The following is an 11,084-nucleotide window of genomic DNA, read 5'->3' as shown; positions in this document are numbered from 1 at the left end:
AAAGAATCCACCTGCCAATGCAGGGGACATGGGTTCGATCCCTGGTCCGGGAAGATCCCACATGCCGCGGAGCAACTAAGCCCGTGTACCACAACTACTGAGCCTGTGCTCTAGAGCCCGTGAGCCCCATCTACTGAGCCACATGCCACAACTACTGAAGCCCACGCACTTAGAGCCCGTGCTCTGCAACAAGAAGCCACCACAATGAGAAGCCCACGCACCACAACGAAGAGTAGCCCCCACTCACTGCAACTAGAGAAAGCCTGCATGCAGAATGAAGACCCACTGCAGCCAAAAATAAATAAATAAATTTATTTTTAAAAAATATTAAAAAAACAAACAACCCAGTCAAAAAATGGGCCAAAGAATACACACAGATGGCCAAGAGGCACATGAAAAGCTGCTCAACATCACTCATTATTAGAGAAATGCAAATCAAAACTACAGTGAGGTAGCACCTCACACCGGTTACAATGGCCATCATCAGAAAATCTACAAACAACAAATGCTGGAAGAGGGTGTGGCGAAAAGGGAACCCTCTCACACTGTAGGTGTGAATGTAAATTGATACAGCCACTATGGAGAACAGTATGGAGGTGCTTTAAAAAACTAAAAATAGAATTACCATATGACCCAGCAATCCCACTACCGGGCCTATACCCAGAGAAAACCGTAATGCAAAAAGACACTTGCACCCCAATGTTCATTGCAGCACTGTTTACAATAGCCAGGTCATGGAAGCAACCTAAATGCCCACTGACAGATGGAATGGATAAAGATGTGGTAAATATATACAATGGAATATCACTCAGCCATAAAAAGGAACGAAATTGGGTCATCTATAAAGATGTGGATGGTCCTAGAGTCTGTCATACAGAGTGAAGTAAGTCAGAATGGAATTTCTATATTCCATTAACATGGAATCTAGAAAAATGGTACAGATGAACCAGTTTGCAAGGCAGAAATAGAGACACAGACGTAGAGAATAAACGTATGAACACCAAGGGGGGAAAGTGGGGCTGGGGGGAGGGGGGGAATGAATTGGGAGGTTGGGATTGACATATATACACTAATATGTATAAAATAGATAACTAATTTTAAAAAAAGAAAACCCTTCCATAAATAAATAAATAAAATTAATTCTCAGTGAATTGAGTGGAAAGGAGTAAGCCACATTTCTGTTCAACTCCAGTCTGAAGTTAAGAGGTCTGAAGAAAGAGCAAAGCACATGTAATGGAATCCAACTCTTGGAGGGTATCAAAAATGGAATTTTCTTATACAACCTATCTGTTCAAATTAGTATGCAATCATTTAAGCCTTTCTAAATAAAAGTTTTGTTTTTTTAAACCTTAGAAAAAAAAATTAAGTCTCAGCCTGTTTTCAATCTATGTAGTGCATTATTTTCCCCATGTTCTCTAATACAGAGATGCTAATTTCAGAAGTCTCTGGCAAAACAAATGCAAATAGGGTATTTTGCATTATGGGTAAAGCAGATCCGTTGCCATAGTGAATATTTTCATCACCTTCGTAAAATAACACGTATCGCTTCATTTTAAGAAATCTGCCTTTGCCTCCTTGTTCAAAAACAACCTCAGGCTCTCTTTTCTTCCTTTAATTAACATGAAACAGGAAAAGTGAGTACCTGGCCAAAAAAACAACAACAAAAAAAGCAAAGAAATTCAGGTGAAGTGTCTTATAAAGATGAGATCACAGGAAAAAAAAAAAAGCGAAGAGACATCACAGCAAAACAAGCAAATGTTACCTACTTACGGAAAATACTGAAGTTAAGAAAGAAAAGGTTAGTTACAATAAAAAAAAACACAACCCTGTTGTAAGCATGTCTAACTGTTTTAAGATTGCGTCAATCTTCGCATGATTTCCTTTCTAATATCCCAAAATAAATGCAAATTTCCTAGCAACCATCACCAGGGACCACTCTATCCTTACTTTCAATCTCTCCATGAGATTGAAATAAATAAATGCATTTATTCCCCCATAGGCAAGCTAAAAATATTTTTGTCCATATATTTGTTTTTTCTACCTTATACCTAAAATATAAATGCATATAACTACCAAGAAAGACCAGCTGATACAATTTTGTGTGGAACAAATGCTCTGATGATTACAAGAAAACTTGTTGTCAACGGGAACACTGTGATACAAATAATTATTTTAGATAAAATCTCATGAGAGCAGTTCCAAAGGCACTTTCCATTTGACAAAGCTGTTTTGATGGCACACCACACCCATGCTATTTTAGTTAGTGGAATGTTCTGAAACTAAATATGGTGGAAGGTGACTGGGAACTAAAGCTCCAAGGTCTAGACCTGTGCTGACCAAAAGGGTGTCTGCTAGCCACACACAGCTACTGAGCACGTGAAATGTGGCCAGTGCAAACTGAGATGTGCTGTAGGTAAAATACCAGATTTTGAAGGCTTAGTATGAAAAAAAAAAAAAAAAAGTAATCTTACTGATGTTCAATTTGACCACATATGGAATTAATATTTTATATATATTGGGTTAAACAAAATATATACAAATTGATTTCACCTTTTCCTTTTCACTTTTAAATGTGACTACCAGAACATTTTAAATGACATATGTTTCTACTAGGACGGCATTGTCTCGGACCAATGCCATAATTTATTGAACTTAAGGCCTTGGCCTTACAACTTGATTCCTTATTTAAAAAAAAAAAAAAAATGTGTCCTTCCTACCCACAGGCTGTCAAGAGAGTGGATTCAAATAAGATGCATGTGAACCTGTCTTTAAAAACACAGTAAGATCACTTTTCTAGCCCCGAGTTACAAGCTCATTCTAAAAGTATCAGATTTCACAGTGTACAACCAAGTAGGTTAAAGAGTCTTCTCAATTCTTACTGTAGAACTATCCAGGGCACAAAACACTTGAAGTTTTTGTCTGGTCCATTAAAGAAAACCCCCATGGGAATAGTCTGGTATTCAAGAGTTCAAAGCACTCTTCACTGGGGAATCTGAGAGACTGAGGAGGGTCAACTAGAGTCACTCTAACAATTCAACAAAGATGTGGCTCAACACATTTGATTTCACCGTATCTGCATATTCCTTGAGATTCCTTGAGAGCATTTTTATCTGTGCAGCCAAACCATACTTCCTTTGGAGAAACCTATAAAACTCACACAGGGACTCCCCTGGTGGCGCAGTGGTTAAGAATCCACCTGCCAATGCAGGGGACATGGGTTCCCTGGTACGGGAAGATCCCACATGCCTCGGAGCAACTAAACCTGCGTCCCACAACTACTGAAGCCCGCGTGCCTAGAGCCCCGGCTCCGCAACAAGAGAAGCCACCGCAATGAGAAGCCTGCGCATCGCAACAAAGAGTAGCCCCCGCTCGCAACAACTAGAGAAAGCCCGCGTGCAGCAACAAAGACCCAGGCAGCCATAAATAAATAAATAAATAGATAGATAGATAATAAATAAATAAATGCTCAGGGCTTCCCTGGTGGCGCAGTGGTTGCGCGTCCGCCTGCCGATGCAGGGGAACCGGGTTCGCGCCCCGGCCTGGGAGGATCCCACGTGCCGCGGAGCGGCTGGGCCCGTGGGCCATGGCCGCTGGGCCTGCGCGTCCGGGGCCTGTGCTCCGCAACGGGAGAGGCCACAACAGTGAGAGGCCCGCATACCACACAAAAAAAAATAAATAAAAAATAAATGCTCAAACAGAACATACAGCTACACGATAGGGAAGTGAAAAAGTAATCATAATTAGTTACGTTGCTTCTTTCTGAAATCTGAAGTTTTATTTCTTAGAAGTAAACGAAAGTCATTCCCATTCCAACCTGTAAAATATCTTTGAAAGAATGCAAGTGATTTAATAGTCTGTAAAGAAATTTGCATCGTCTCAGTTTGTATAAACATTGGTTAATGTGAGTATTAATCCTTTTCTCACCAACTATCAAAGGACAAACTGAACCATGCCATTGATCTCACACCTACCCTAAAAATAGACGGTTACTATCTCCTTCCCTTATCCTACCTTCCCTTTGTCAACTGAGCAGGCAATAACCTTTTCTTCTACCAGCACCCTGCCAATTAAAATAAACCCCAAATACTGCTGAGTCAAGCTAAGGCCTTTAAGGCTTAAACTTTAATTGGCTAACTCATTATTAGAAACCAGAAAGGGTGAGTCAATGAGGGGAGGGAAAGCCTACAGAAAAGACCAGTGGGAAAGCACAAAAGAGGTAAATGTTCCTTTAAGTCACCATTTTGCCACTGAACACAGAAACATTTTCAACTTCCTTCCCATTTTCTTTTACGTGGAGACAGTAATGGATTCAACAAAGTGAACAAATTACAAAGAATATCAATAAATGAGCCCCAAGAGATCACCAAACCATAAACTACCAGCTTCCTGTACAGACCACTTCACTGTGCCAAGGTGAAGTTCTCCCATCCCCCTCACACGCCACCATTTGTAATTTCAGCCCCACTGAAGAAATTAAGTAGAAAATAAAGGAGCCAGGGCTAAAAAAGGTTACTGCTCTTTACTTCCACTTAGCATCATATTCTTAAAAGAAACCAATCTAATTCCAAAACCAATCTAACAATTATTCTAGAACATTAGATTTGTTTTCTTTAAAAAATGCAAGGGAGGCACTTCCCTGCTGGTCCGGTGGCTAAGGTCCTGAGCTCCCAATGCAGGGGGCCTGGGTTCCACCCCTGGCTGGGGAACTCGATCCCGCATGTGTGCTGCAACTAAAGATCCCACATGCCGCAACTTAGACTGGCACAGCCGAAATACATAAATAAATAAATAAAAATAAAAATAAAAATGCTACGTAGATGACAGTAAGATAAAGCCATAAGCTCATTTCAGTTAGATAATTTTTAATTATTTTCCAGGTTACCTTAATAATTACTTTAAAAATTTTTAAATTATTTTAACGTTCACATCCATTACTTCCTGCCCACCAAATGAAGCAAATCAAAAGCTCCCAGTCTCAATTCTTGCCTTTACTTAGTTACACCTGAAAATGATTTGAGTATGATAGAGGAAAGGCGGAAACGAATGAAGGGAGAGAGAACAGGCTGCAAGCAGGGAATTAAAATGAGACTGGAGTGGTAACATAAATTCACTCCAATACTGAACGCATGGCAGGGCTGACACACACAAAGCTGGCCTGTGCAGGATGCCGAGCCCAGCCCTGCTCCCCTCTTCAACGATATACCTATTCTTGATCTTCAAATACTGTTTCCCTTCCAGATCTTTTCTCAAGCCAACAAACAGAAATTCCTGCCTAGTACATCTTTCCCCATTTATTTCCTCACTCAATGAAAAACCAATTATGAAGCTACTTCAACCATCTTAAGAGATGGTGGTATACACTGAGGTAGGCTGTATCCCTCCAGGAGTGGCTGGAGGGATACAAGTGACTTAGAAACTGGGTGTAAGCTGGGGAGAGAATACGAAAAGTCAAGTAAGGTACCCAGATTTGTACCTGGGCATTTTGGTGGCTGAAAATGCCATTTAATGTGAGAGAGAACAGTGGTTTGGAGACAGGTTCAACCGGTGGTACCTGGGGGAAGTCTAAGCAGAGCTGTCAAGTGAGTGGTTTGACATTATGGGCAAAGCTTTGGGAGAGTGAGACAGGAAACAGACTGGAGGCTGTACAGACATAAATGGTAACTGAAGCCAGAAACTGACATTTAAGTAGAGGGAGGAAAGTGGGCCCACAAAGGAGAATGAGGGACAGCTCAAGGAGGAAAGAGGTTAGTCAATAGAGCCATTCTTGCTAAGAGGTTTAAGAGGCTGAAGGTGTGACCTGTCCACTGGATGCAGCCACAGCGGCCACTGCAGTTTCACAGGAGTAGAGGGGGGTGAAAATCAGATTGCAAAGGGTGGAAGAATTAATGGATATGAAGGAAAATAATGGAGTCAACAAATGCAGGCAAGTCCTTCAAGAAATCCGGTGGAGAAAAGGAGAGACAGGCAGTGCTGAAAGAGGGATATTAAGGGTTGAAGCCACGTCGGGAGGGATATTTAAGCTTTTTTAAAGTTGATGGGATCCCTACATAAGAGATGGGATGAGACAGTGACATCCCCTGGGAAGCCAAAGGGTGCAGAGTCCCGGAATGAGTGTAAAGAGGAATACACCGTTTTAAAGAAGAATGATCATGTGAACAAGGTTCTATGTCTGGGTGGTTGGAAGTTAAGAGTTCTAGATAAACAACGAAGACCTACTGTACAGGGAACTATATTCAGTACCTTATAATAACCTATAATGGAAAAGAATCTGAAAAAGTATGTGTGTGTGTGTGTGTGTATACACACACACACACACACTGAATCACTTTGCTGTACACCTGAAACATTGTTAATCAACTAAACTTCAATAAACACACACACACACAAGTTAGAGTTCTTATCTTCTGGCTTCTACCTTCTCCCATGGAGTCTGCTACTGTCCCCTGGAATGAAGGCCATACGTGCAACACGCACTAAACCAACTGCAAGTGCAAAGTAATCTCTTATTCTCTACTTACCTGATGCCCTCTCCTCAAACTCTTAAAATCTAGCTTTACTCCCACAGTACAGGTACTGTCCTCCCTCTGGATTCGATCACTTCCCAAATGTTCTCAATAATCTCCAAAGGTAAGACCCACTGACGTCATTTCTTCATCAGTTTCTGGGACACCCTCATCCTCTAGTTCTCCTGCACTCTCCATCACTCCTTACTGTCTCCGGGTTCCTCACCTCCTGCCTACTTATTAGATGTCGATGTTCCCCAGCATCGCATTTCACCTTCTTTTCTAGCCCTACCTGCTTTTCCTGGTTAACCAGACACAGATGCCACCTATCAGCAGTGACTCTCAATTCTGTATCACCCATCTTTGCCTCTCTCCTGAGATCCAGTCCTTTGCTTAAGTCCTCCTCCTGGGTATCTTTCACCTCCATTCCCCTCAGGCACCACAAATACAACTTGTCCAAAGCTCACTGTCATCTCCCTAAAGCTTGCTTCTCCTTTCTTTATTCCCTATAGATTAGTGACATGATCATTCACTCAAGCCAGAAATCTTACTGGCTCCCTCCAACTTTTTCTTGCCACTCATTCAATCAGCCAGATACCAGGTTCCTCTGCATCTCCCTGAGAACAATTTTCAGATGAGAGAGGAAGCCCAGCACCACTCTGCTGTATTTCAACAGGGACTGCTTGTCTGCAGGTCATCCCAGGTGGATTAATGCGTTAGATCTATTGGTCCTACGTGCCTCCAGAACTGCTGCAGAGTTCTACACAATTCAAGAGAATAAATCTCAGTGTATAACCTCACTTCTTTAACACCTCCACAAGCTTCTCAGTGCCACTCTTGGGGGATCATCTCCTAAGCTCTCGGCACAGTCTCTGGGTCTCTGTCCACGCAAAGTGTACTCAGCAGTGACGTCATGTGGAACCTGTTCAAATGTAAACTCTCAAGCTCCACCCCACACGTCCTTATAATGACTCAAGGTGCACATCAAAAAGAGAAGTGTTAGTTGGATGCCTTATACGCACTGAACCCAAGGCACATCACACCCTTTCAGATCTCCATCTGCTGGGAACGCTCCACCAAACCTTTTGCACCTTGCCAACGCCCGTACTATTGTAGGAGCATCTAGCACAGCCATAGTATACAGTACGCCACAGATATCTGAATGCCTGGATCATTTAATCAGTTAATTAATGCTAAGTTCAGTTGAGGACCTGCAGAGGTACTCAAGTGCATTCAGGTGGGATGCTGAATGTTAGGCAGTTGGAAATAGTGGCCCAGAATTCAAAGGAGAGGTGAGCTGGCAACATTTTTAAGTCACTGGCAACAATTCTGAGTGTACAGTGATGGACAGATGAAGTCACCCAGGTTTAAGATGGAGACTGAGAAGAGGGCTATGGGTTAAATCATGGGGGAGGCTGGCATTTAGGGGACCTACTGAAGAAGGCAGTGAAGGGCAGGTTAACAGAGTAGGAAAGAACCAAAATAGGTGTCAAGGAGCTCTAAAGAAATAAACGGATTTGGCACGTGGTCATTGATACCTTTGGCAACTGAAGCAGGTGGGTGAGATGGAATAATGAGGTCAGAGATAAAGCAGAGGCTTAACTTCTGACAATGGGATGAAGTAAGGCTAGTGGAATGATCACTAGTGGAGGACCATCTTTATTGGATGAGAAGGGAAAGAGATATAACTGATGAGGGCCATGTCATATACATAGGCCTATTGGCAAAGAGGCTGAAAACGTTCAGCCGTGCAACATTTGCTGAACACTTGCTATCTGCCAGGTGCCACAAGCTAACACCGGGACTGTAACAATGAACAGGAGCACAGGTAATGCCCCTGCCCTCTGACCTAGTTCAATGAGATATATTGGGTAATTTTATGGAAACCCCACAACAGATAGGGCAAGGAGCCAATGTTGGGTGGCTTGCCTTGGAGAAGGGCAACTTTTGCCCTGGTGGTGGAATAATGATAGGAATGTAATTAAGAGAGAGGCATATGGAGGGAATAAAGTTCACATCTAATAATCTTCATTTTTTCAAGTAGAGGCAAAAACACCAGGTAAAGCAAAACAATAAACATTTCCCGCTATATCAACTGATATAGTGGGATTCCCATTCTTGACACAAGCAGCAACTGAAGCACAGAGAACAGGGTCCTGCCGCCACTGCATGGCTAACAAGTGGTTTGGAGACCAGAATCACCGGCCAGTACTTTACTTTCACTCATATCGACACTGTGAAAAGCAGCAGTACCCCAAACTTTAACACTGTCATCCCTAGGTGACAATGATGCTGCTGGGTCATGGGCCATTTAAGCTTACACCACCAGTCTAAGCCCTGGATCCTCGTGTTCGCAGAGGGCCTGAAAATATTCAACTAAGATCAAGAAATTAAAAGGCTAATAATAAAAGCCTTCAGTACTTGGCACACGGTCAAACCAACAGCGGGTTCTTAATAAATGACAGATAACCAGTGATACAAATTTAAGATGTCGACTAGAGGTAATCAAAGAGGAAAGTGGCAGCACAGTGATAAGAAAAGGGATTCAGAAAGAAATTTGTGACCTTAGCAAGTAAAGCTATACAACCACTTCATGCCTCAGTTTCTCCACTTGTACAGTAGGGATCATTATAATACATATATATCCTCTAGGGCTGCAAGGTACATTAAATGAGTGTACGTAAAGCCCTTGGAACAGTGCCTGGCATTTAATAACTGAGTAATCAGGGACATCCCTGTTGGCGCAGTGGTGAAGAATCCGCCTGCCAATGAAGGGGACACAGGTTCGAGCCTTGGTCCGGGAAGATCCCACATGCCGCGGAGCAACCAAGCCCGTGCGCCACAACTACTGAGCCTGCACTCCAGAGCCCGTATGCCACTACAACTGAGCCCGCGTGCCACAACTACTGACACTACTATTACTAGTGGTACAACTTGCTACTAGGTAGGTGATAAAAACGCATCAAAAAGAGTTCCATCAGCAACCAGAGTACAACACAAAACTCTACAACCCACAGAGACAGCTCTAGAGGAAGATCTACTAATAGCACTGCAATTTTTTAATATGTAGGCCTCCACCTTGTTTTGCCAATTGCAGAATCCAATCATGTTACCACTCAAACTGAGTTCATGGCAATAAATTTCTAAGATGTCAAGAAGTATCTGAATACCCAAAGCCATACATCAATTACAGTTTTTGAGTTGTTTCCTAAGCTGGAAAATTGAAGTAAAATAGTTTAGTTGAAGCCAACAGTCCTTGAAAGAGATGTTCACTGCACCATAGTGTACAGTTTATGAGCATAATGACTCTATATGTAGCAAAATATCCTAGGATGAGACTGTGCCTACCAAAGTGAGGCATCCAGAAAAAAATGAAATCCAGACAATTATCCTGATATCCCTGGGGGGGGGGGGGGATCCTCTATATGGTTTATGTTCTTCCAGTTCTCTGCTCTAGATATAGGCTAAAACATTTTTTTCCACAGAGATCACAATGTTTTCAACTTCTACTTCAGTTTAGTCCTTGACCAAAATAAGGTGTAACGTATCATGTAAAATGGTTACTGACTTAGCTTTTCCGGAAGCTTTACTTTGGAAATTTCAGCCACGTCTAAATGATATGTATTAAAAAGGTGGAGGTAATGCTAGAGACTCATATCGAAGATTAGACTTGTTAATAGAATGTTGATCCCATGAGTAATGCTCACAGCTGGGGCATCCAACAATGGAATTAACATTTCAACAGGAAGCAGAGAGCCATCCCAACAGAAAGGGCCACTCGATCCAGCTTCAGAGCGCTTAAAAAAATTATCCTTCCGGAGGCTACACAAAGTGTGCCTCCTAGGGTCCCACCGATGGATTTTTTTTGTTGTGGTGGTTGGTTTAATGAATCCTTTGGTTCGAAAATGCTTACTTTGACAAAACAATATCAGTTGGTTAAAGCAGGGACATGGCAATAAATCAGTTTTTTAAAGATATCGAACGACTATACCTTATGTCCACGCAGTTTTAAATGCCCTTTTCCCCCTCCCGAGAAAGGCGCAGTCGAACGTGTATTACTTGGCGAATCCTTTCGAAATTCCCTGTACAACTCATCTTATCATCAAAATGAATCAAAACATTATAAACTCAAAACCAAGGTTACTAATTTCTCCTTTGCACTTTGCCCCGCGACTGCAGAAATCAATACTGCATTTTTGCAGGAATCTACTTCTGATTTTCCACGGTCCACTTCGTCGAGTTCCCGTCTAGTTAACAGCTCGTGCCTGGGCTCGCCTCTTCCATGAGACCAAGAATACTCAGCCTACAGTTCGTTCAGCGCCTCTTTCCTAGAGGTACCTTGGACGATCTGAGGCACTGAAAAGCTCAGTGTCCATTTAATCATGGCGTTTGTAATTCGGTCTCCTGGCTTGGACTGCTCGACACCTGAAAACTCGCCGCCCAAGGCTTTTGAAACCGGGTAACCCCTTTGGAAACGACACCGCGGCTAACAAGGTTTCGAAAGGGCAAGAGCAAATAAAGCAAAGCCCGCACCCGCGGCAAAGAATAGTCTGGGAGAGACGCCAGGCGCAGCCGGCACGC

At 42.5% G+C, this 11,084-nt stretch overlaps 1 protein-coding gene across 1 annotated transcript in view; it reads right to left on the bottom strand.

The window, feature by feature from the left end:
* CXADR (CXADR Ig-like cell adhesion molecule) overlaps window positions 1–11,084 on the bottom strand; it is a 51,478-nt gene that overhangs the window by 39,899 nt on the left and 495 nt on the right. The window lies entirely within an intron of this gene.

This window comes from Physeter macrocephalus, chromosome 1 (genome assembly GCF_002837175.3).
Source record: "Physeter macrocephalus isolate SW-GA chromosome 1, ASM283717v5, whole genome shotgun sequence".
In the NCBI taxonomy this organism is placed as follows: Eukaryota; Metazoa; Chordata; class Mammalia; order Artiodactyla; family Physeteridae; genus Physeter; species Physeter macrocephalus.
Note: the sequence above shows the minus strand (reverse complement) of the source record. Positions and strands in the feature narration are given on the sequence as shown.